At 33.4% G+C, this 24,357-nt stretch overlaps 1 long non-coding RNA gene across 2 annotated transcripts; it reads left to right on the top strand.

The window, feature by feature from the left end:
• Positions 1-23,944, top strand: LOC116423009. Of its 2 annotated transcripts, none has more exons than XR_004233499.1 (4): positions 1-181; positions 22,361-22,412; positions 22,780-22,865; positions 23,620-23,944. It is a non-coding gene; the product is annotated as an uncharacterized LOC116423009 (long non-coding RNA). The 2 variants fall into 2 exon arrangements; XR_004233498.1 differs by having other exon boundaries at positions 22,780-23,050.
• Positions 23,945-24,357: the final 413 nt, after the last annotated feature.

Here is a 24,357-nt window from a genome sequence, read left to right as displayed (position 1 = left end):
CCAGAGTAAACCAAATAGTTTTAGTCCTGGGAAGGGGTTTATTCTCTTGTTTACATTTACTTCTTTCTTCATCTGATTCCAGTCTACATCTCGAGCATCCTCAAAATAGTCAAAATAATCCTCCATCAGTGACATTTGAGAATGTTTTTTCCCCTCCCAGCATACCAGGAGCTGTGAGATGGTATGTTTATGTATACATTTATATATGTGTGTATAGATATTGACAATTTTTGAAATTCACTTCTCTGATCACAATCTATCTTCTCTTGGCTTTCCATTACTCAACCATGCTCTTCATTTGCTCTGTGAGCTCCACTTTCTTGACCTCTCAATTCTTTTCTAGGCTATCAGCCCTGAACTAGTCACATTCTCCCTCTTTTCCTATCTTGACCCTTTGGGGAACCAGTTCAACTTTGTATTGGTCTTTTTTCATGAGTCCCGTGCCCTCTGAACACATTCCTGATTGTGGCCTGTCAAGTCTCAACTTTAAACCATTTCCACTATCCTCTGTCTTCACTCCTACACATATGCTGCTTACAAAGGTGAAGAAAATCACTCAAGCATCCTGTCGTGATCTATTATATGTAAGATCTATTAATTTTGGAGATTTCCAAACATGGGGTCAAGATGATAAAGTAGAGAAAGCAGTCAAGCCATCCCAGTATTACCTAACAAGCAACTTTAAAATTATTAAAATTAAAATTATTTAAAATTATTCTTCAAATTAAATTCTCAATGTGTAGAGCCAACAAAAAGGGTAAGAAATTTGTCTTAACCCTCTCTAGATGCAGATGGCATCACTGTGTTGCTGAGAAGAGTCCATCATAGATGATCATCACGTAATCTTGCTGCTACTGCTGCTGCTGCTGTGCTCCTGTATACAATTTTCTCCTGGTTCTGCTTGCTTCACTCAGCATCAGTTGATGGAAGTCTTTTGAGCTTTTCTGAAATCTACCTATTCATCCTTTCTTATAGAACAAGAAATATTCCATCACTTCATGAGAACAATTTAAAGAATGAGATGTCTATGATACTGGGATGGGGACTGACTCAGTAGCAATGCAATTTATGGGGTTTGAAGGTGACAATAACAATAGCAGCAGCTTTGGAGAGTTGTCAAAGCAGTGACAATAAGCGATAATAGGACAAGTAGCCAGGAAGAGACTACAGGGAACTCCTATGTTAGCTCTGAGCACCAAACAAAATGATATTTGGAGATTCCTGTGCCTATAGTCACTTTTGTGCCATAGTTCAAGGGCAGAAGAGCATTTATAATCCCAAGGGTTCAGGGACTCTGACAAGTAACATCACTTCATGTCCTAAGGGAGCAGGAGTACTGTGAAGAAGAAATAGTTGTGGCCAGAAGGGTCCCTGAGAAGCAATATCACTTCTATTTGAAAAGGAGCAGAGACCACATGTCTTCCTAGATCATACTATCTAGGAATCAGTAAAAACTTCCAACCCCCAACGACTCTTCTGAAGAATTTATAGAATTTATATGAAGAATTCAAAAAAGCATTTGACAAAACACAACATCCATTCCTATTAGAAAACACTAGAGAGCATAAGAAAAGATGTAATTTTCCTGAAAATGATAACTAATATATATGTAAAACCATCAGTAAGCATCATATGTAATGAAGATAAACTGGAAGCATTCCCAATCAGATATAGAGCCAAGATGATGGAGAGGAAACACGTCTTTTTCTGAGTTCTCCCTAATATCTCCTAATATCCCTCAAATTAACAGCAAATCAATTCTCTGAAATGGTTTTGGAGTGACAGAGCACACAAATATTTGGAGTGTAACAAATTTCCAGCAGAAGAACATTTGGAAGATTGGAAGATCTTCAGAAAAAAAGCTGTTTCAATCTGACACAGAGGGAAAGATGAGTGCAGGCAGCCTAGGGCAGGCACCTGAGCACAGGCAATGTAAAGACCCATGGTAGTGTGGTGTCTTGTATGCTGAAATATCTACCTGGAAGAATCTACAGCAGTGTTGGCTATTCTGTCTGCAAGCCAGTAGAGCAATAGCATAGCTGTAAGGCATCCAACACAAATACAAAAGGCAAATAGTGAGCCCCCTAAACCCCATAATATCGTGGGACCTGGCTATGCCTGCCTAGCACCAGAAGTTGGTCAGCACTGACCCAGGACAGCCATTGTTATCTGGAGAAGAAACTTGGACAATTTTCCCATTGCCTAAAAGTAAACATCAACCTTTTTTAAAAAATGAGCAAAAAAGGAAAAAAGAACTCTGATCATAGATACTTTTTATGGAGAAAGAGAAAAACAGATTTCAGATGAGAACAATAAAAGAAGATCATCTGCAGATGAAGCCCCAAAAGGTGATATGAATTAGTCCCCATCTCAAAAGGCTCTCTTGGAAGAATTCAAAAGGGATTTTAAAAGAGAGCTAGAAGAAATGTGGGGATAGGAAATGAGAACTGTGCAAAAGGGTTTGGGATCAAAATACAAAAATTATCTGAAGAAAACTCCGTCTAAAATAGATTCAGTGAAATGGAAAAATCATATAATTCCTTACAAAATAGTTTTGACAAAATGGAAAAAGAAAATAACTCTTTGGAAAAGATAATTTGTGAAATGTAAAAAAAACCCAACTCCTTGAAAAACTTAATTTGTGAAATGGGAAAAAAAATCCATAAAACAAAATAAATAATTTAAAAATTCAATTGGCCCAATATAAAAGTAACTAAAAAAAAAGGCAACAGAAGAAAATAATTTAGTAAAAATTAGAACTGGACAAATAAAAATGAATGACTCAATAAGACATCAAAAATCAGTCAAACAAAAACAAAAAAAAAGAGAGAGAGAGAGAGAAAGAAAAGAAAAAATAGAAGAAAATGTAAAATATCTCACTGGAAAAACAACAGACCTGGAATATAGATCCAGAAAAGACAAGATAAGGATTATTGAACTTCTTGAAAACCATAATGGAAAAAAAAAAAAGAGCCTACAAATAATCTTTCTGGAAATCACCAAGGAAAACTTCCCTGATGTCCTACAATCAGAAGGTAAAATAACCATCGAAAGAATTCACCAATCACCTACTAAAAGAGACCCCAAAATGAAAACTCCAAGGACTATCATTAACTACATTTAATGATTTTTAGATCAAGGAAAAAAATATTGCAAGCACACAGAAAGAAACAATTCAAATATCAAAGTGACCCAATGAGGATTATTTAGGACCTAGCAGCTTCCTTCCATCTTAAAGAATTGAAGAGCCTGGAATATGATTTTCCAAAGGGTAAAGGAACTTAGATTGCACCCAGGAATCAACTATTCAGCTAAACTGAGCATTATCTTTCAGGGAAGAAGATAGACATTCAATGATACAGGAGAATTTCTTTTATTTCTAATGAAGGAGCCAGAACAAAAATATGCTCTCCCAATACAAAACTCAAAAGAAGCACAAAAAGGTAAAAAAGAAAGAACTCTTGGAAACTATATCTCTGTTATGGGTATACTTAGAAAATGCAGGTATAATTTGATTTTACTGTGATAACATGAAAAAGAAACTAGAGGTATAAAGAGGGATTGTACTGGGTAAAAAAGGAAAAGGAGATAAAATGAGGGAAATTAAATCTCATGAAGAGGCAAAGAAGACCTTTTAATTGGGGAAAAAAAGGGAGGGGGATAAACATTGTGTGAATGTTAATCTCATCAGATTTGACTGAAAGAAAGAATATCAGTCATATCTCATTTCACAGAGAAACTTGTCTCACCTTATACAGAAGTGTTTGAGGGAGGTGACAGACAAAAGCAAAATACTGGGAAGGAAGGAAAGAGGGAAAGGAAAGACAAAAACATAACAGAATAAATAAGATGGCAGGAAATAAAGAATTAGTCATTTTAACTGTGAATGTGAATGGGATTAACTCTTCCATAAAATGGAAACAGATAGCAGATTAAAAGTCAGAATCCTACAAGATGTAGTTTACAAGAAACACATTAAAAGCAGAGTGATACATTTAAAGTAAATGCAAAAGGCTAGAGCAGAATCTACTCTGTTTCAGGTGAAGTAAAAAAAAAAAAAAAAAAAAAGCAGGGATAGCAATCCTGATTTCAGGTCAAGCAAAACCCAAAAATAGATATAATTAAAACAAATAAGGAAGAAAACTATATCTTGCTAAAGGGTAGCAGAGATAATGAATTAATATCAATACTTATCATATATGTACCAAATGGTATAGCATCCAAATTCCTACAGAAGTTGAGAGAGCTGCAAGGACAAATATAGCAAAACTATACTAGCGAGGGATCTCAACCTTGTTCTCTCAGAATTAGAAAAATCAAACCACAACATAAATAAGAAAGAAGTTAAGGTGATGGTAAATAGAATTTTAGAAAAGTAAGGTATGATAGACCTTTGGAGAAAAATGAATGGAGACAGAAAGGAGTATACTTGTTTCTTGGCAGTTTGTGGAACCTATACAAATATTGTCCATGTATTAAGGGCATAAAAACCTCAAAATCAAATGCAGAAAGGCAGAAATAGTAAATGCATTTTTTCAGATTATGATGCAATAAAAATCACATGCAATAAAAGACCAGGGGAAAATAGACCAAAATACTAAACTAAATAATCTAATCCCTAAAGAAAGAGTGGGTGAAAGGGGATTATGCGCTGGTCCCCATTTCACAAGGCTTTCCTGGAAGATTTCATAAAGGATCTTAAAAGAGAGTTAGAATAAAGTAAGGAAAATAAAAGAGATCTTTGCAAGAAGGGATGGAAAAAGCATATAACTCCCTATAAACAGATTTGATGAAATGGAAAAAGCATACAACTCCTTACAAAATATATATGAAAAAGATACCATTTGGCTGAAAAACACAATTTGTGGAATGGAAAAAAAATGCAATGAAGAAAAAAATTCAATTGGCCAAATTGAAAAAGAACTTAAAAAGTTAACTGAAGAAACTAATACACTAAAAAATTAGATTTGAACAAATGGAAGTGAATGACTTAATAAGACTTCAAGAATCAGTCAAACAAAACCAAAAAAAAAAAAAAAAAAAAAAAAAGCAAAAATAGAAGAAAATATGAAAGACCTCCTAGGAAAAAGAATTGATTGGAAAATATATCTAGGAGAGACAATCTAAGGATTATTAGACTTCCTGAAAGCCATGATAAAAAAAAAAGAACCTAGATATTATTTTACAGGAAATCATAAAAGAAAATTGCTCTCCTTTTTGTAGTGGCTAGAAACTGGAAACTGAATGGATGTCCATCAGTTGGAGAATGGCTGAATAAATTGTGGTATATGAAAATTATGGAATATTACTGTTCTGTAAGAAATGACCAACAGGATGATTTCAGAAAGGCCTGGAGAGACTTACACGAACTGATGCTGAGTGAAATGAGCAGGACCAGGAGATCATTATATACTTCAACAACAATACTAGATGATGACCAGTTCTGATGGATCAGGCCATCCTCAGCAACGAGATCAACCAAATCATTTCTAATGGAGCAGTAATGAACTGAACTAGCTATACCCAGAAAAAGAACTCTGGGAGATGACTAAAAACCATTACATTAAATTCCCAATCCCTATATTTATGCACACCTGCATTTTTGATTTCCTTCACAAGCTAATTGTACAATAATTCAGAGTCTGATTCTTTTTGTACAGCAAAATAATGTTTTGGTCATGTACACTTATTGTGTATCTAAGTTATATTTTAATATATTTAACATCTACTGGTCATCCTGCCATTTAGGGGAGGAGATGGGGGGGTAAGAGGTGAAAAATTGGAACAAGAGGTTTGGCAATTTTTAATGCTGTAAAGTTACCCATGTATATATCCTGTAAATAAAAGGCTATTAAAAAAAAAAAAGAAAAAAAAAAAAAAAAGAAAATTGCTCTGATGTCTAGAATCAGAAAATAAAATAACCATTGAAAGAATTCACCAAACACCTCTTGAAAGAGACTCCAAAATTAAAACTCCAAGGAATATCATGGCTAAATTTCGGAACTATCAAATCAAGGAAAAGATATTGCAAGAGAGATGTATAGCATCCAAATTCCTAGAGGAAAAGTTAATAAGAAATAGAGAGCAAAACTGTACTAGTTAGGGATCTCAGCCTTGGACTCTCAGAACTAGATAAAACAAACCACAACATAAATTTAAAAAGAAGTTAAGGTAACCAGAAAGTTAGAAAAGTTAGGTATGATAAATCTTTGGAGAAATTGAATGGAGACAGACAGTGATTCATGGAACCTATATAAAAATTGATCATGTATTAAGGCATAAAAACCTCAAAATCAAATGCAGAAAGGCAGAAATAGTAAATGCATTTTTTTCAGATCATGATTTAATAAAAATCACATGCAATAAAAGGCTAGGAAAAATAGACCAAAAATTAATTGAAAATTAAATAATCTAATCTGAAAGAATGTATGGGTGAAACAACAAATCATAGACACAATAACTTCATCCAAGAAAATGAAAATATTGAGACAATATATCAAAATTTTGTGAAATGCGCCCAAAGTGGTTATTAAGGGCAAATTTTATATCTCTAAATGCTTACTTGCATAAAATAAAGAAAGAGAAGATCAATGAATTGGGCTTACCACTAAAAAAGCTACAAAAAGAACAAATTAAAAAACCTCAATTAAATGTCAAATGTGAAATTCTGAAAATAAAAGGGGAGATTAATAAAATTGAAAATAAGAAAACTATTGAAGTAATAAATAAAACAAAGTTGGTTTTATGAAAAAAAATAAACTTTTAGGTAATTTGGTTAGAAAAAGGAAAGATGTATACTTATTGTGTATCTAAGTTATATTTCAATATATTTAACATCTACTGGTCATCCTACCATTTAGGGGAGGGGGTGGGGGGGGTAAGAGGTGAAAAATTGGAACAAGAGGTTTGGCAATTGTTAATGCTGTAAAGTTACCCATGTATATATCCTGTAAATAAAAGGCTATTAAATAAAAAAAATAATAATAATAATAATTTGCATTTTTCTAATCAATAGCTATCTAGACCATTTTTATGTGACTACAAGTAGCTTTAATTTCTTCATCTGAAAATTGCCTCTTTATATTCTTTGACTATTTACCAATTGGGGAATGACTTGTATTCTTACAAATTGTTCTCTCTCTCTCTGTGTGCGTGTGTGTATACATATACATATATATATGTAGTCTTTTTAAGAAATACTAGATTTAAAAATTATTTCCCAGCTTTCTATTTTCTTTCTAATTTTATTTTATTAATTTGTTTTTTAAAAACATTTATAATTTAATATAATTAAAATTATAGATTTTGCATTTCAAAAAAGGAAAAAAAAAAAGAAAAAGGAAAGATGAAAGTCAAATTGTTAGTCTCAAAAATAAAAAGGGAAAACTTTGCATCAATGAAAAAGAAATTACAACAATAATTATGAGTTATTTTACCCAACTATATGCCAATAAATTTGATAATCTAAGTGGCATGAAGGAGTATCTACAAAAATATAGATTGCCTAGGATAACAGAAGAGAAAATAAAATATTTAAATAGTTCCATTTTAGAAAAAGAAATAAAACAAGCTATTAATCAACTCCCTAAGAAAAAATCTCCAGGCCTAGATGGATTTACATGTGATTTCTATCAAATATTTAAAGAACAATTAATTTCTATACTATATAAACTATTTGAAAAAATAAGGAAAAAAGGAGTCCTACCAAATTACTTTTATGAACCAGATATGATACTGATATCTAAACCAGGTAAGGTGAAAACAGAAAAAGAAAATTATAGACCAATTTCCCTAATGAATATTGATGCAAAAATATTAAATAAAATATTAGCAACGAGATTACAAAAAGTCATGCCCAGGATAAGGACTATGTCCAAGTAAGATTTATACCAGGAATGCAGGGGTGGTTCAATATTAGGAAAACTATTAGCATAATCAACTATATCAATAACCAAATTAACAAAAACCATATGATTATCTCAATAGATGCAGAAAAAGCGTTTCACAAAATTCAATACCCATTCCTATTAAAAACACTAGAGAGTATAGGAATAAATGGAGTTTTCCTTAAAATGATCAGTATCATCTACTTAAAACCATCAGCAAAGATCAAGGGTAAACTAAAGCTGCTTGCTATCACCATTACTATTAAATATTGTGATATAAATGCTAGGTCTGGCAATAAGAGTTGAGAAAAAGATTAAAGGAATTACAGTAGGCAATGAGGAAACCAAATTATGACTCTTTGCAGATGACATGATGGCTGCTAGAGAATCAACTAAAAACCTACCAGAAACAATCCACAACTTTAGCAAAGTTGCAGGACACAAAATAAATCCACGGAAATCATCAGCATGTTTATGTATTACCAACAAAGTCCAGCAGCAAGTGATAAAAAGAGAAATTCCATTTAAAATAACTGTCAATAATATAAAATATTTGGGTGTCTATATGCCAAGGCAAAGTCAAGATATATAAACCCAACTACAAAACACTTTCCACACAAATAAAGTCATATTAAATCAATTAGAAAATGGTGCTCATGTGTAACACAAGCGAATATAATAAAAATAACAATACTACCTAAATTAATCTACTTTTTTAGTGTCAGACCAATGAAATTCCCAAGAAATTATTTTACAGATCCAGAACAAAATAATAGCAAAGTTCATCTGGAAAAATAAAAGGTCAAGAATTTCAAGGGAATTAATGAAAAAAAATGCCAATGAAGGTGATTTAGCTGTGCCAGACCTAAAACTAAATTATAAAGCAGCAGTCACCAAAACCATTTGGTACTGGCTATGAAAAAGACTAGTTAATTGGTGGAATAGGTTGGGTTCACAGGACAAAATAGTCAATGACTATACCAATCTAGAGTTTGACAAACCAAAAGATCGCAGTTTTGGGGGAAAGAACGCACTATTTGACAATTGAAAACTAGTATGACAGAAACTAGGCATTGACCCACAACTAACACTATATACCAAGATAAGGTCAAAATTGCTTCATGATCTAGACATAAAGAATGCTATTATTAGCAAATTAGAAAAACATAGGATAGTTTCCCATTCAGATCTGTAAAGAAGAAAGGAATTTGTGACCAAAGAAGAACTGGAATTCACTAAAAACAAAATAGATTATTTTGATTTTATTAAGTTAAAAAGGTTTTGTCTCTACAAAAGCAGTGAAGCCAAAACTAGAAGTGAAGCAGAAAACTAGGGAAAATTTACGACCAAAGTTTATAAAAAGGCCTCATTGCTAAAATATAGAGAATTTGTTCAAATTTATAAGAATACAAACCATTCTCCAAATGATAAATAATAAGGTTATGAAAAACTTTCAGATGAGAAAATAAAACCATTTCTAGTGACATGAAAAATGCTTTATATCACTATAGAGTAAATAAATGCAAATTAAGACAACTCAAGAGATACCACTTCATACCTTTTAGATTGGCTAAAATGACAGGAAAAGATAACGAAAAATATTGGAGGGGATGTGGGAAAACTGGGACACTAATACTGCTCCAAACATTCTGTAGAGCAATTTGTAAGTACACCCAAAGGGCTATCAAACTCAGCACACTTTTTGATCTAGCAGTGTCTCTACTGTGTCTGTATTCCAAAGAGATCATTAAAAAAGGGGAAAAGATCAATATATGAAAATTTTTTTCTCATAGCCCTTTTTGTAGTGACATGGAACTGGAAACTGAGTGGATGTCCATCAGTTGGGGAATGGCTGAATAAATTATGGCAAATTATGTAATGGAATATTATTGTTCTATAAGAAATGATCAGCAGGATAATTTCAGAAAGGAGAAATGTATAATGTCATTTCAATTTTTTCAGTAGTGCCAACAGGCTTATTTACTTTTGCTGTGGATTTTTTTTAATAGTACTTCATAATTAAGTAAATCTGGAAAAAAAATACTTTTTAATGAGAATGAAAAGATTTGTTGGTGGGTCAAATATTGGTATAGTATCTTTCAAGAATATAGAGAAGATTTCTTAATTTTATTGACATTTAAACTGTGTTTTCATGATATTAAAAAATTCCTAGAAATTTGAGATAACTTTAGCAAATTTGTTTGCTTTGAGCTAGGATTAAGGTAAGAGTTTCCATAATTCAAACAAAAATGGCTGATGTCAAAGAGACAGCCTGAAAACTAACTGGATTTTTTCATACCAAAATGATTTAATATCTTTACAGAATATGGGCCACAATAATAAATCTAATAATGACTTCTGAATTTTAAAGTACACTTATCAGTTTACAATCAATAATAGTTGGCAAAAATATGTTTTGTTACACAATTAACTTTTTAATTTGAGAGTTAATAGGTGAAAGAAAAAAGAAAGAAAGAAAGAAAAAAACATCAAAAGAGAAAGGGGAAGTGATATGTGAGTTTAGTCTGCTAAACAGCACTTTCTGAACTTACAAATTCAAAGAATTCAAAGGTATATACATTCTAGTATAAAACAATTTTTATCTATAATATAAAACCTAAACTTAACTCAAACATATTTCAATTAATTAAAGTGATGAATATTCTAACAATATTAACAAAAGGAAAACCATTAAATTCCTAGGACTGATAAAATTACATATTTTAAATTTATAGCATGCTGAAACCTATTTGCATTATTTCATTAATTCACTCAATAAGTATTAAGACCCTATTATATACAAGGCAGATGATAATACTATAATAGCTTCACTAAGACCAATTAAAGTGTCAATAGGCTATATGGTAAGAATTACTATAATACAAATATAATATTAACTGATTTCTTTTCCTTTTTTAAATATTAGCTTTTTATTTTCAAAATACATGCAAACATAGTTTTCGAAATTCATCCCTGTAAAACCTTCTGTTCCATATATGTTAAACATGAACAATTCTTCTATACTTATCTCCACAATTATAATGCTACACAAGAAAAATCAGACCAAAAAGGGAAAAAATAAGAAAGGGAAAAAAGCAAGTAAAGAACAAAAAAAAGTTAATACACTATATTATATTTCACATTCAGTTCTTGCAGTCCTCTTTCTGGTTTCAAAAAAGTCTGTTGGAATCTTTCTATCACAAGTCTGTTGGAATTCGTCTGAATAACCTCATGAAATCTATTTATTTTGGCTAAGCATGATGAGATGGCTAAGCAAAATGAGAGGGAACTCAAATTCCAGACCCTTATTATAAAGATGGAATAACTAAAAACTCCAGAAATTTTATAAAACTTGCACAAAATACTATTTAACAGAGATAAGATTCTACCTCTGATTTTTTTTTGTTTGTTTGTTGTTACTACAAACATAGTGTTATTCACAGTCCCAGAGATAAAAAGTTTTGGTGATTTTTGAAAAACTGGCAGATGAATTAGTTTCCACTTTTCTCTTCTACTTTACTCACATAAAATATAATAGCCTAATGGAAACAATGGTTCTAATTTGTTCTTCATATTTGTCCAGATTTTTCTGAAATACTTTCCAACTAAAGGGCAGATTTCTGAGTGAAGCATCCAATATGTATATACTTAAATCAATGGAGAATTCTTTTCAAAGGCTAAATTTTCTTTCAGTGATTTAATTTCAATCAAAAAGAATTGTTTTCTCTGAATGATTTCTATTTCTATATTATTGACTTCATTCAGCTGGAGAGATGAAAATTATACATTTGTCAGCCAAAAAAACAAAACAATAACAACAAAAACCCAAAAGGCTCAATGTATCCTTAACAGTAATTATCAATTTAAAATCATTTGAAATTAAATTACATGGTTATTTCCTGGCTTAAAAGTAATCAATATATTTTAATAATATTAAAAAGACAAAGACATAATGAATAATGGATAGTGCTGGGATTAGAGAAGCAAAGTTTCCTACATTTAAGTGCCCCTCTCCAACTTTTTGTATAATAATTTACACAATTATCTTGGGCAACATTCTATTCAAATAAATTAAAGCAATTTTTATAAAAAGTATACATCTTAGATATTCATAAAATAATGTACCAAACATTTATTGATAATAATTATTGATAATTTAAATATTTATAACAAATAAAATTAATAGTCATTAAAATTATCAGTGAGGTGGATGGACTTGATTTCTGATACAAAATGTGTCACTGAAGCACAAAATTCTTTTTTCAAACACTAATCAAGTTAGTTATATCTGTATTTCAGCTACAGCAGAAAACAACATTTTATGCAAATGCAATGTTATGAGTAGTAATACAATTAGTATGCTTTGTTTGATAACTGAAGAACATTTTATTTATCTGTAGCCAAAACATTTTTAAAATTAGAATCAATACTTGTTTCAGCACACTCTCACAAGACAAGTACATTAAACATTCTTGTTTAGAAAGAGTAAGATTAAATATATTGTATTTATGACAGAGTGAATGGTTTCATGATTCATTCATATTATAAAATATATAAACCTTCAAAGTGAAATAAAAATTTTTCTATACACTAATCAAGCATATTGACAAGCAGGTGTTTTCTTCCTTCTGTTTCATTTGTATTTTTCAAATTGGGAAAAAGTTAAAAATTATTATTTTATTGGTCTTTCTCCATGAATGTATGTATTTAATCTTTCTGAAAAGACTATGAAGTAAAATACTTTGCACTGCTTCAGAGGACTGTTTTTCAAAAAGGTCAACTATTTCAGTTTCAGAAAAAAACTGAATTTCCATTTCAATTCAATTTCAATTTTATTTTATTATTATCACTAAAAGAAACCATCAATCTTATTTTACTGTAAGTTCTTTTAGACACACTGACATAATAAGAAAATTAATATGTTTTGACATAGCACAGAAGTGCCTGAAATCCTGCCCTGATATGATATTTACACGCAAATTTGCAAGAATCTTCCTATTAAATTTTTTTTATCAAGTTGATTATTCTTGTAACAACTTGATAAACTTTATTAATCCATTCACTTATATTTTTTCTATAGAAGTGATTATCTGTGAGGTATGTAATATGTTCAAATTACATAAGGGGCAACATTTTAGACTAAGGCTTTTAGAATTGTGTTAAGTCCTTCAAATGAATTCTGTCAGTTCAGCACCTAACACATTTCTCCCACATTAAATAAATCATTTTCATTAAGATTCTGCCAATTATATTCAAAATATACCTTGAGATAGCATTTACATAGGTATGCAAAGTAACACATTTTTCATTAACATCAGTTTCAGCAGCCTATCTTTAATGTAAGATCGAATTTTGAACTGTCTATTGCAATGGTTGTCAAACTTTTGTTCTCAGTATCTTCATGTTGTTAAAAAACTGTCGAGGATCTGTTCAAAGAGTTTTTGTTCACATGGGTTATATTTATAGCTATTTACTATATTAGAAATAAAAAATAATTTTGAATTTGTAGACCCTCTGAAAGGGTTTCAGAAACCCCAACAATTCTTTGGACTACACTTTGAGGACCACTGGTCTATTGCTTCGTTCCCTAGAATTTATAGAATATTTTACTTTCCCAGTTGAATGAAAAGATTTTTAGATATATGGATAATTCTCCTGTAATGCCAAAGAAACTGAGCAAGACAGAGATTAGAGACCAATTCAATAATTTATTAAATGGAGAGAAATACTGGGACCAATGGATCCCAGGGCTAGACGAGACTATCATCTCAAAGAGTCTAGCCCCAAATATTGGGGCAGGGAGCCTTTTATGGAATAACAAGAACAATGACATAATGGAAGGAGACCTAGGTGGGGATAACCTCATAGAAGGAGGTTACTGATATTCTAATGACATTAGGAATGCCTATAAAACCTTTATCTCAACCATTAAGAGGGGACAGTCATAACCTAAGGCAGAGTTACAAAATAGGACAATTGGAGGAACTGGTCACCCCATTAAAAGGGAACTTTGGCATAACATTCCCCCTTTTTCTCTTGGAACTAGTCATATCTTTGAATTACCTTGGTTTAGAAGGCTTTAGCACTATAATTTGAACAACCCTATGTGAAGTAAATAAAAATCAAAATAAAGCTAGACCAATGCAAGGACAAGTCTCTCCCTGATAATCCCAGAATTAATCAGCAATACACAAAGTTCCTTATTTCAATTATTTCTGACAATTGTCAGATCCTCTGCAGTTGGGGAGCATATGGACAGCTGTGGTCATTTGTGCATGACTTGGCCTCTGCTTATGGAGAGCAGCAGGCTCAAGGCAGTTGTGTTGCCCATTCAGAGGGGCAGCTGGCTCCAGGAGAAAAGAGTGAGGCTTGGAGCGGCTCCACCTGTCCTGCCCAGAGGAACAAACAGGGTTGCCACTGGAATACAGATTTCTGAGCCGATTGTGCACAGTTAAGACCAAGGCAGGCAACCCCAAACTTTTAGAGGCCTCGATATCAACAAGGTCCTTTTAAGTATGCTGAAATACTAATTAAGGACCTGGGGTAACAGGAGTGGAGAAACAGCTCAGAGAGACTGCCAGTTCCAAGACAGGTATCAAATTTCTGGTTGTTTCTAAAAAATAATCCCCCAAAACTGAATCTGCCAGAGCAATTCCAACAGAATAAGGGATTTCCAAGTTAAAGCACAACCAGCAAATCGTAGTCTAGTAAATTTAAGCAAGGAGTAAAGGACTTCCAATTAAATCTGAACTAGCAAGATACCAGTTTTCCCAATTTCCTACTTCTTCTCCTCCCTTTTTTTTCTTTTGGAAAGGAATTATCAAATGACCATCGCACATATAAATCATACATGTATGCATATACATAACAGATCAAACATAACAGCAATAGTTACACAAGTTTAACAATTTCCATTCCAAGTCTTAAACACAGCACAGTAATACAGTGAAAATTCTAACAAGTCGACCACGTTCCCACTCCCCATCAGTCCAAATTACATCAGGAAAAATGGGCGATGGCTGTTAATTGTTTCTTCAAGCTGAATAGGGACAATGCTCAGTCCACGAGGGGGATGGGTCTGTAGTGTGGCAAGCTGACAATCAAAGGTTTGATCTAGGTCCCAGAAAGCAAGTCAATATATCTGCAATTTGACCAAATCTAGAAATAAAAACAAATCTAACAAAGAAAAGTTAGAACAGTCTGAGATAGAAAGACCGGTCCATGAGGACTGCTACAAGATGTGGCCTCTCATTAGTTAAAAACCTTAAAAAAAAAAACTTGAATATCCAGACACAATATCTAGTAACCAATAGATGACCAGACCACCAATTACTTATTTGCTCAAGTATTTAGAATATAATGATTATCGATGACCAGATTGGAAGGGTGGGGAGCAAAGTCAAACTAAATTTCACTCCAGGCTAACTAAATGGCTCCTATAGCTGAAGTAGCAGCCGGGGGGGGGGAGTTTAAATCTTTACAAAAAATCCCTACCCCACTCAACATTTAAAGTAACAGAAATCAGTGGGTGGGTGGGGGAATCCCATAAAACCTACATATCCAGCAGAGCTGGATTTAAAGCATATAATCCATTTCTATCTCATTTCAAATAATAAAACAACATAGTTTCTTTCTCTCCTTCTGGATCCATGTGGCCATTATTCCCAATGGTCTTCTCCTAAGCCCAGCCTGGCCAGGGATGAAGCTTTCAGAAAAGTCCTTGTTACATACTTTAGGTAAAATTAGAGGCACATGACCTCTTTCAGGCAAGTTAACAGAACTTCTTTAACAAACTATTGTTCCTTTAAGATCTTATACTTAAGGATAACCAAATCATTTCCCAAATTTAGAATCATCTTTTAAATTCCTAATCAAATGTTTTCACCAGCTGGAGTTCAGTATTGAAATAACCAATTCCCAAATTTGATCATTGTTCTTAAATTTAACAGAGCTCTTAAATTACCGAAACAGACAAATTACAATTTCACAAAAATCACATAGAACACAGAGCACAACTAGACTGTCCAATAACATACAAGAAATACAGAGCACTGATCACACTTAGACTGCATAATTACAACATTCAGTAGGACACTAACATTAAAGCCAAACCAAATGGCATTTTAAAAACCCCCAGTCTTTGTAGATAGCCCCCTGAGCATGCAAAAGCGGGAGGGGCCGGCATTACTCTAACAGGATGACCCAAGGAGGGAAACTTAGTCGCATTTTCAAATGTATATACTTCCCACTTGATGGAAGAAGTGGGAGGACCTCTCTTAGAAATGCATTGAGATGCAAAGGATGGGCCTTTGTCTCTGGAAAAGAGTTGGACAGAAAGAGTTTCCTCAAGCAAAGCATCTGCTCCAGGAAAGAGTTTTGAGGCGGCGGAGTATCTAGATCACACTCCAGTAGCGACCCCTGCATCTAGTAGGCCACTCATCAACCAACCAAACGGCACCCCCCAAAAGGGCACCCCAAGTGACAACTGCGTCCGGTTATTCACTAATCAACCAAACCAACCAGTACCCCAAGGGCACCCCAAAAGTGACAACTGTACAACCGTGCAACTATGTCCGGTTAGTCCAGTTATTCACTAATCAACCAAACCAAACAAACAAAACAAGTCTTAAGACATAACCAGATGGTACCCCAAAAGATACCCAGACAAACTCACTGTCCTGTGGCCGAAATTGGGTTGTCTACCATCAGGCTATTGTGGCTGGAAACTGCTCTCTTTCCCAGGGGCTCTGGAAAGAAATCCAGGAGGGCCCGACCTCTCCAGGCCAAGAATTCAAATTCGCAGCCACCCCATCCAAGGCAGAGACCCAAAAGTCTCATCTCTAATCCTGCTCATTTTCTAATCATCTCGCTGGGGCCTCCAAATGTAATGCCAAAGAAACTGAGCAAGACAGAGATTAGAGACCAATTCAATAATTTATTAAATAGAGAGAAATACTGGGATCAATGGATCCCAGGGCTAGACGAGACTATCATCTCAAAGAGTCTAGCCCCAAGTATTGGGGCAGGGAGCCTTTTATGGAATAACAAGAACAATGACATAATGGAGAGAGACCTAGGTGGAGATAGCCTCATAGATGGAGGTTACTGATATTCTAATGACATTAAGGAATGTCTATAAAACCTTTATCTCAACCATTAAGAGGGGATGGTCATAACCTAAAGCAGAATTACGAAATAGGACAATTGGAGGAACTGGTCACCCCATTAAAAGGGAACTTTGGCATAACACTCCTCAAGATATTTTCAAGCTTGAAATGTATTTTATATATTGCATATTAAATACACTTAATATGAATTTTTTCTAAAAAAAAAAACTATCCATTATATGACTAAAATATTGACTTAGGTATTGTTGGGTAAACCTAAATTAGCCACTTCTTATCATTTAGGTCCAATTCAATCCATAAACAAAAAAGCACTCTTTTAAAAAATATAAAACAAGCATTCTTTTTTTTTTTCTTTATTAAAGCTTTTTATTTTTCAAAACATGCATGGACAGTTCCTCAACATTAGCCCTTGCAAAACCTTGTGTTCCAATTCCCTCCCCCCCCTTCTTCCACACCCTCCCCTACATGGCAAGTAGTCCAATATATATTAAACATGGTAGAAATATATCTTAAATCCAATAATAAAACATTATTTTTTTAAAATATAAAACAAAAATATTATGCAACATTAGCCATGAAGTTACTCTAGCACAAACCCAAAGTATCGGTCTTGAGCCAAATGTTTTTCCATTAGAACCTTTCTGCTCAGTTTCTTGAGTCTTGAGTCGGTCTGCCTGCCTGTCTGTCTCTCTCTCATACACACACACACACACACACACACACACACACACACACAAATCAATTGAGCTAAAAAATGAAAGTTATTGCAGAGCAAGTGGACTAAAGTAACTAAGTACCACTTTATAAATAAGTAATTATTTCCTTTAATGCATGGAAGTTTCTGACAAAAATTTTCTGGTGTGAAAAACAAAGAGCCTCTGTAGTGAAATGTACATTTATTGCAATAGTCTTCTTTGTAGCTTCTAGGGTATTTTCACAGCATTGCTGGTGATATTATCAATGATATTGTGAGGATGTTTTACCTTTAGAGTTGTAGCCCACAGACTGGGCTGTTCTGAGCATCTCTTTAATGGTTCCAGAAAGATCTCTTGCAGAGTTGGATGCCTCATCTATTTAGCAGTGTTTATAATTTCTTCAAGACATGCTTCAACTGTGTTTAATATTTTTCTCCTTTGTTTCCTGTTCTGAAGAGATTTTTTTTAGTGTTTTGATAATCAAAACTGATACAGAAGCCTGTGTGTTCTGAATGGTCAATTTTACTGTGATTCTTAGTACTTTTCAGTCATCGGTTCAATGATGTAATTCGCCAATCTTTTTGTGAGACAAAGCCAAAGAAACAATTTTGGGGACCAAAAACGTGGCACTGTCAGTGCACCTGAACTACATGATTTTATTTTCACTAGGTTCAAACTTGGGTGGCAAGGTTGTTGATAGGTCTCTACCTCTCCTGCACAAAGGATAAACACAAACTCAGCATCCTGGTGGCTGTCAATGTAGGGTAAACTTAAATTCAGGATTTTGCACCTTTACCACAACTGGGAGAAAAAACCAAGCATGCATAAAATTAAATTTAAAATTTTACTTATAAAAAATTACATGCATAAAGTTTAAGGTTTTGAAAACATAAAAGTCACTTTCTTCTGCTTCCATAATCCCCAGTTCAGGAAAAAAACAAGAGATTATTCCTTTAGATGATAGGGTTTCTTTATTCACTATAACAACTAGTCTAGAATTTCCTAAAAGTAATAAAAGCCCTATTTCCTCCCTGGTAATCCTCTTCTACTTCCCAATTTAAAAAAAAAATTATCCACCTTTGTAAAGGCCAACCAAGTTCATTGGCTATTAGAACTACTGCCTACTATATAAAATGCTATGTGGGATTATCCACAGTAAAACAGAAAGGAAAAACAAAAGGGAACAGATGAAAGGTCAAGTATGAAAGGGCTCTGTCCAAGCAGGAGTGTAGATACAAACCTATCTTTATCAATACATGTGTTGTGCCGAAACAGATACAAGACAGAGACCCATCAGGAATTTTATGTGCAGGTTTACTGAAGCAGAAGGCTGCAAGAGGAAGTCCCAAATCAAGCAGCCCAAAAGAAGAGAGAATCAGGATTATAAAGAGCAAAATTGCAAGAGGGAGCTTCCTTATTGCCATAAGCAATAGTTATACAAAAGCAAAAGCCAGCCATTAGTTCCTTATCTGGGGGCTATCAGGATATCCCTGGACCTCAAGCAGCCCAAAATATTCCAAGAATTTAACAAAGGAGGGGTTTGAGAAACAACCCTTTGAAGACTAAGAGAAGGGGGAGCTTGCTGCAATTTCCCTGTTCTGGGGCAAGCAGGATGTGCCTACAGGAGAGTTGGGCACAGGATGCTGAGTTTGTGTTTATCCTTTGTGCGGGAGAGGTAGAGACCTATCAGGTTTTTTGGAGTTTTTTTACAGAGCCAGGAGGATGTCTTGTGTTGTCCTTGAGGGCAGGTAGGTTAAATCATGTGAGCTATGGTGAAATAGCAGTTTTCCTTTCAGGTTTTGGAGTTTCATGTACTTTTAAGTTATCTAAACTTCAAGAGCTATGCAAGGGTTAGTTGAGATGGTGGGTGGCATTTCACGTGGGTATAATAGTGAAATCACCCCTTCCTGGTGAAAGCCACCAGCACAAAACCTATCATGAGAACTCACCTTTTCTTACTGATTTATATTAATTTCCAGCACTAATTGAAAACTTACAGAGAGAGAGAAAGAAACAAGATGGTAAGAAGTTATAAATACAGCAAGCTCACCCTTAAAACTCTTCCCAAGGAAAATGAATCAGACCAAATCCTGATAGAGAAATGCAAGAAAAATTTAAAGTCATTTTCCTAGCCTGCAGAAATAGATAAATAAGTCTACAACATTGGAAATAAATCTTTCCAGAAGAACACCATATAGAAGATTCCTGTACCCTAAAATTCATTTTGCATCGTGGCAAAATAAAATACTAGAATAATGTCAAGGAAACTCAATGGAACAAGTGCCAAGAGGTAGCTTTGTTGCCCACTGCTTAATTCCAAGTTACAATTCAAGCTGGTCTAGCAGAGGTAAGGAACACTTGCAAAGACAAGAGAAATATATAGGGAAATTTTAGAAGTAAGCAGCAGTGACATGGCTCAGATCTCAGGAATAGTAAGTTCTCAGTTCCAATTTCTATCCCAGCCTGAAATCTACTGAGAAACAATCAGAAAAGGAATCCCAAACCAAGGGAAGTCCAGAGTCCTGTCACTCAGAACCAACAAAACTTCCCAGCCAATTTTTATTAAATGAGTCCAGAAGCAATCTACTGTTACTGAGACTCAAATCCAGGTCAGAAACTTTTCAGAATTCACACTCGGGAGACAATGACTAGAATTTTCCTAGCTTCTATCACTTTGAAAGTACTAAAAGATTGAAGACTCCCAGACTGATCCACCCCTCAGATCCTGGAACAAGAAAACATTTGATAGCACCAAGAAAGCATGACAGTTCAGACATTCCCTCAGAAGTGTGTAGAGCCTGACATTGACTTAAAAGTCCAAAGTCAGAAAATAAGCCTGAAGAATGAGGAAACAAAAAAAAGAAGAATCCCATCATAAAAAATTACTATGGTACAGGAATACTCAAGACACAAACCCAGAAGGTAAATAAAAAATTATTAAAAATTATTCAAAAGCATATATTACATATACATATATAATATTTTTTTATCTACAATGGACATTTTAAACCATTTTTAAGGAACAAAGAGAAACCATGAAGTGACCATGTTAATAATTCCAAATGATATCTGGAAGAAACTCTAGTTTTTAACTAGGTTAACAAATAACATGAATATTGCCCCAGTGCACTTTTCTATATATAAATATATCACCATCTTACATACTTTAAAAATTCTTCCAGCTTCTGTCCCATCCCAACTCAATTGATGCTGTCACAGAACACCTAGAATGTAATGGCAATGTGTGGTGAGGAGTAAATTTAACTATAGAAATATATCTACATCATATTTTGGAATGTGAACACTTCCTTTGTTACTTCAAGAAGAAAACAATGCAATTGGTTGAATACATTAGTCGTGTTCCAGAGTGCTTTAAAAGTAAAGATTTAGGTGAACTTCAGAGTTGAATGTGAGAGATGCTTGAGTTTTTCTCTCACCCTACAATGACCCCCTTCAATGTCCATATTGCTTTGAAGAAGTACTACTGGACCAGAAGAAGTCACAACATTTAGGCAGGAAGCATAACTCTTGGCAGCAGAAAAGCAGGTGGATTATAAAGAGAATAAGACTGGGAACAAAGATGATTTACCCAAAAAGCAGAGATATTGCCAGTAAGGGAAGCTATATGAGCTCTCTGTGATTTAAGAAAGGATTCTAGAACCAGTAGGTATCTGTGACACATGCATATATTATGCATGTACTTTAGCACTATTATAAATATGTGTACATATTTATAATAGTGCTAAAGTACATATATACATTCTGTATATAAATGAATTTTGTATGCATTTGTGGGTGAGTGTACCTTGGTTTTATAGGGGAAGAATGTTATAACTACTGTTCTTTCTATACCATTTAAATAAAAGCCTTTCCTAACCATGAATTGTGACTACTTGCTGATTGTTAATAGGAAATAGATTTGTAGGGGCTTATGAACTAGTGTTAGGACTACAGATATACAAGTGCAAACCCTATAATGGGAGATAGCATTCCACCCTTGTAAGACCCAACCAGATACTTCAAGTAAAACTTTGTGGAGGATTCCAGAGAAGGTACAATAATAATCAACTGTGAGTTATCAAAATATACTTAGTAAGTAACTCCAACTTCCTTCTGATAAGTAAAATGATTCATTTCTCAAAGTTCATTAACAGTCTTTACTTTATTTTTCAATTTTCTTCTTGATATTTTCCTTGTAGTTTTTTTTTCATTTCATATGATTTTAACAACAATAAGTTTAATGCACAGTTGCTTAAAAGAGCAACTTGGACTCTTATGACTTATGGATCATTGAATGGTGTTCATAAATCTTTCTTCACAGGCCAATATTGCTCCCTCTCTAAACATATCTTTCCATTTTTATGAAATAACTATGTCTTTCCATTATGCCCATACACTTACCCCATCAATGTTTCTGTTCACAAAAACAGAAAGCAGCCAAAATTGGCAATAAATCAATTTAAAAAAAAAAAAAACAATGAATTTAAAAGCAAGTGTAATGCTTCAAAGGGAAGCCTTAGCTTTAAAAGACAAGACTTGGCAGACATGCTTTATAGTTCTGGTACTGTATCAACTTATAATAGTTCTAATTGCCTAATTATCTGCTTCAGTGCAATAATAAAGTCTTTTAATATTTCATTTTCTCTTACAGGAAAAGGTATTCCAGTCTGTAAAACAGGCCTTCTCTTTGGTTAAATATGGAGGTGAATATTTTCAATTTTATCTTGGTCTTTGGTAAGACTAACTCCATTTGTCACATTATTAACTTTGCTCTCATTGCCACCCTCCAAGCCAAATGTACTCACTTTTTTAAAAAAGGGAAAATGTTGCTTTCTGTCTTTTATCTTTTTTTGTCATTAGTGACTCCTTTTTTCTTCAGTTTTCACACTCTTTAATAAATTTCTCTGTGTACGTGTGTGTTCTTTAATGTAGGCAATAACTTCATCTTTGTGAATCCCCATGTGCTGAAAATTTGCTTCTCTACCCCTCATTTTGTCATTAGCACCTCTCTTAATTTGCCTGTCTGTGCTGCACTGAATTGTGGCTGCCAAAATCAATGCTTCTTTTCAGTTCCTGACAGGAAGCACTGCCTTGGGCCAGCTCAGCAGAACAAGGGACCATGAGGTCAACAGCAATAAGAGGATTTAAAGACAACAGTTGAGTATTGGATTGATAGATGGACAACCCAATGAACCATTTCACATCTCCCTTATTGAATTAACAGTTATATTTCAAAAGGAGTTGGTATCACAAGTATTAAAATACTTCTGCTTCTTTTACATACCAATCACTACAGTAACAGTAACTTCATTGAAAGTACAAGGGACCTTGAAAAACAAAAGTAAGAGCATTAAGGTTTTGTTTTTGTTGTTTTGTTTTTTTTTTTGACCTTAATAATAGTCAACAAATATTTCACCATAAAAGACCAAGAAATGTGTATGAGAAACTGAAGTTGTGTTGTAAAATTTATTTTTAAGTAGTTACATAAATTTTTATCTTATATAACATGCTATATGATATATAACATGACATATGACATGATATTAACAATGCAGTTTAATAGGATAGTAACAAAACTATAGACATATCACATTTTATTGTGCTCCACAAACATTGCTTTTCTCTTTTTTTACAAATGTTTTGTGGCATCCCTGCTTGAAACCACTATATTGGCGTAATTTTTCCAACAGCTCATGCCTACATAGTGTCTATGTGTCACATTTTGGTAATTGTTGCAACAATTCCCATTTTTCATTATTATATTTGTTATGGTGATCTGTAATGGGTCATTTTTGATGTTACTATAGTAATTGTTAAAAAGATTTTTGTAAAATGTTGGACTTAATGTATAAATGTTGAATGTGTTTTCTACCAAACCAGTCATTCCCCTTTCTCTCATCCTCCCCTCAGGCATTCCTATTTCCTGAGACACAACAATATTGAAGAATATTACATAAACTTAGTTGATGAAGCTGCAGCAGGATTTGAGAGGATTGATTCCAATTTTAAAAGAAGTTCTGTTGTGAGTAAAATGTTATCAAACAGCATCTCATGCTACAGAAAAATCTTTCATGAAAGGAAGAGTCGATCAATGTGACAAATTTCAAATGTTGCCTTCTTTCACATTTCCACAATCACAACCATCCCTGCATTCAGTACCCATCATCCTGATCAGTCAGCAGTCATCAGCAATGACTCAAGACCCTCCACCCACAAATAAATTATGACTTGTTGAAAGCTCTGGTGATGGTTAGCATTTTTTTTTAACAATACAGTATTTTAATTAAGGTATGTACATTGTTTTTTTAACATATAATAGATTACAATACAATGAAATAGATTATAGTACAATGTAAACATAACTTTCATAAGCATTGGGAAACCAAAAAAAAAAAATGTAACTTGCTTTATAGCAATGTTTTCTTTATTGAAGTGGTCTAAAAGCAAACCTATAATATTTTCAAGGTATTCCTGTATTTTACTTATGTATCCTTCTGAAAATTTTTTGTTTTCTTTAATGCATATTTTAAAAACCACAGCAATCTAACTAACTTTTACTAACTCTGTATTTATGCATATAGGAACATATTATGTCTCAAAGAATATAAGCTTGTAAAAATAAAAATTACATTAATCTGTGTCTATATA

This window comes from Sarcophilus harrisii, chromosome 3, assembly GCF_902635505.1.
Source record: "Sarcophilus harrisii chromosome 3, mSarHar1.11, whole genome shotgun sequence".
In the NCBI taxonomy this organism is placed as follows: Eukaryota; Metazoa; Chordata; class Mammalia; order Dasyuromorphia; family Dasyuridae; genus Sarcophilus; species Sarcophilus harrisii.
Note: the sequence above shows the minus strand (reverse complement) of the source record. Positions and strands in the feature narration are given on the sequence as shown.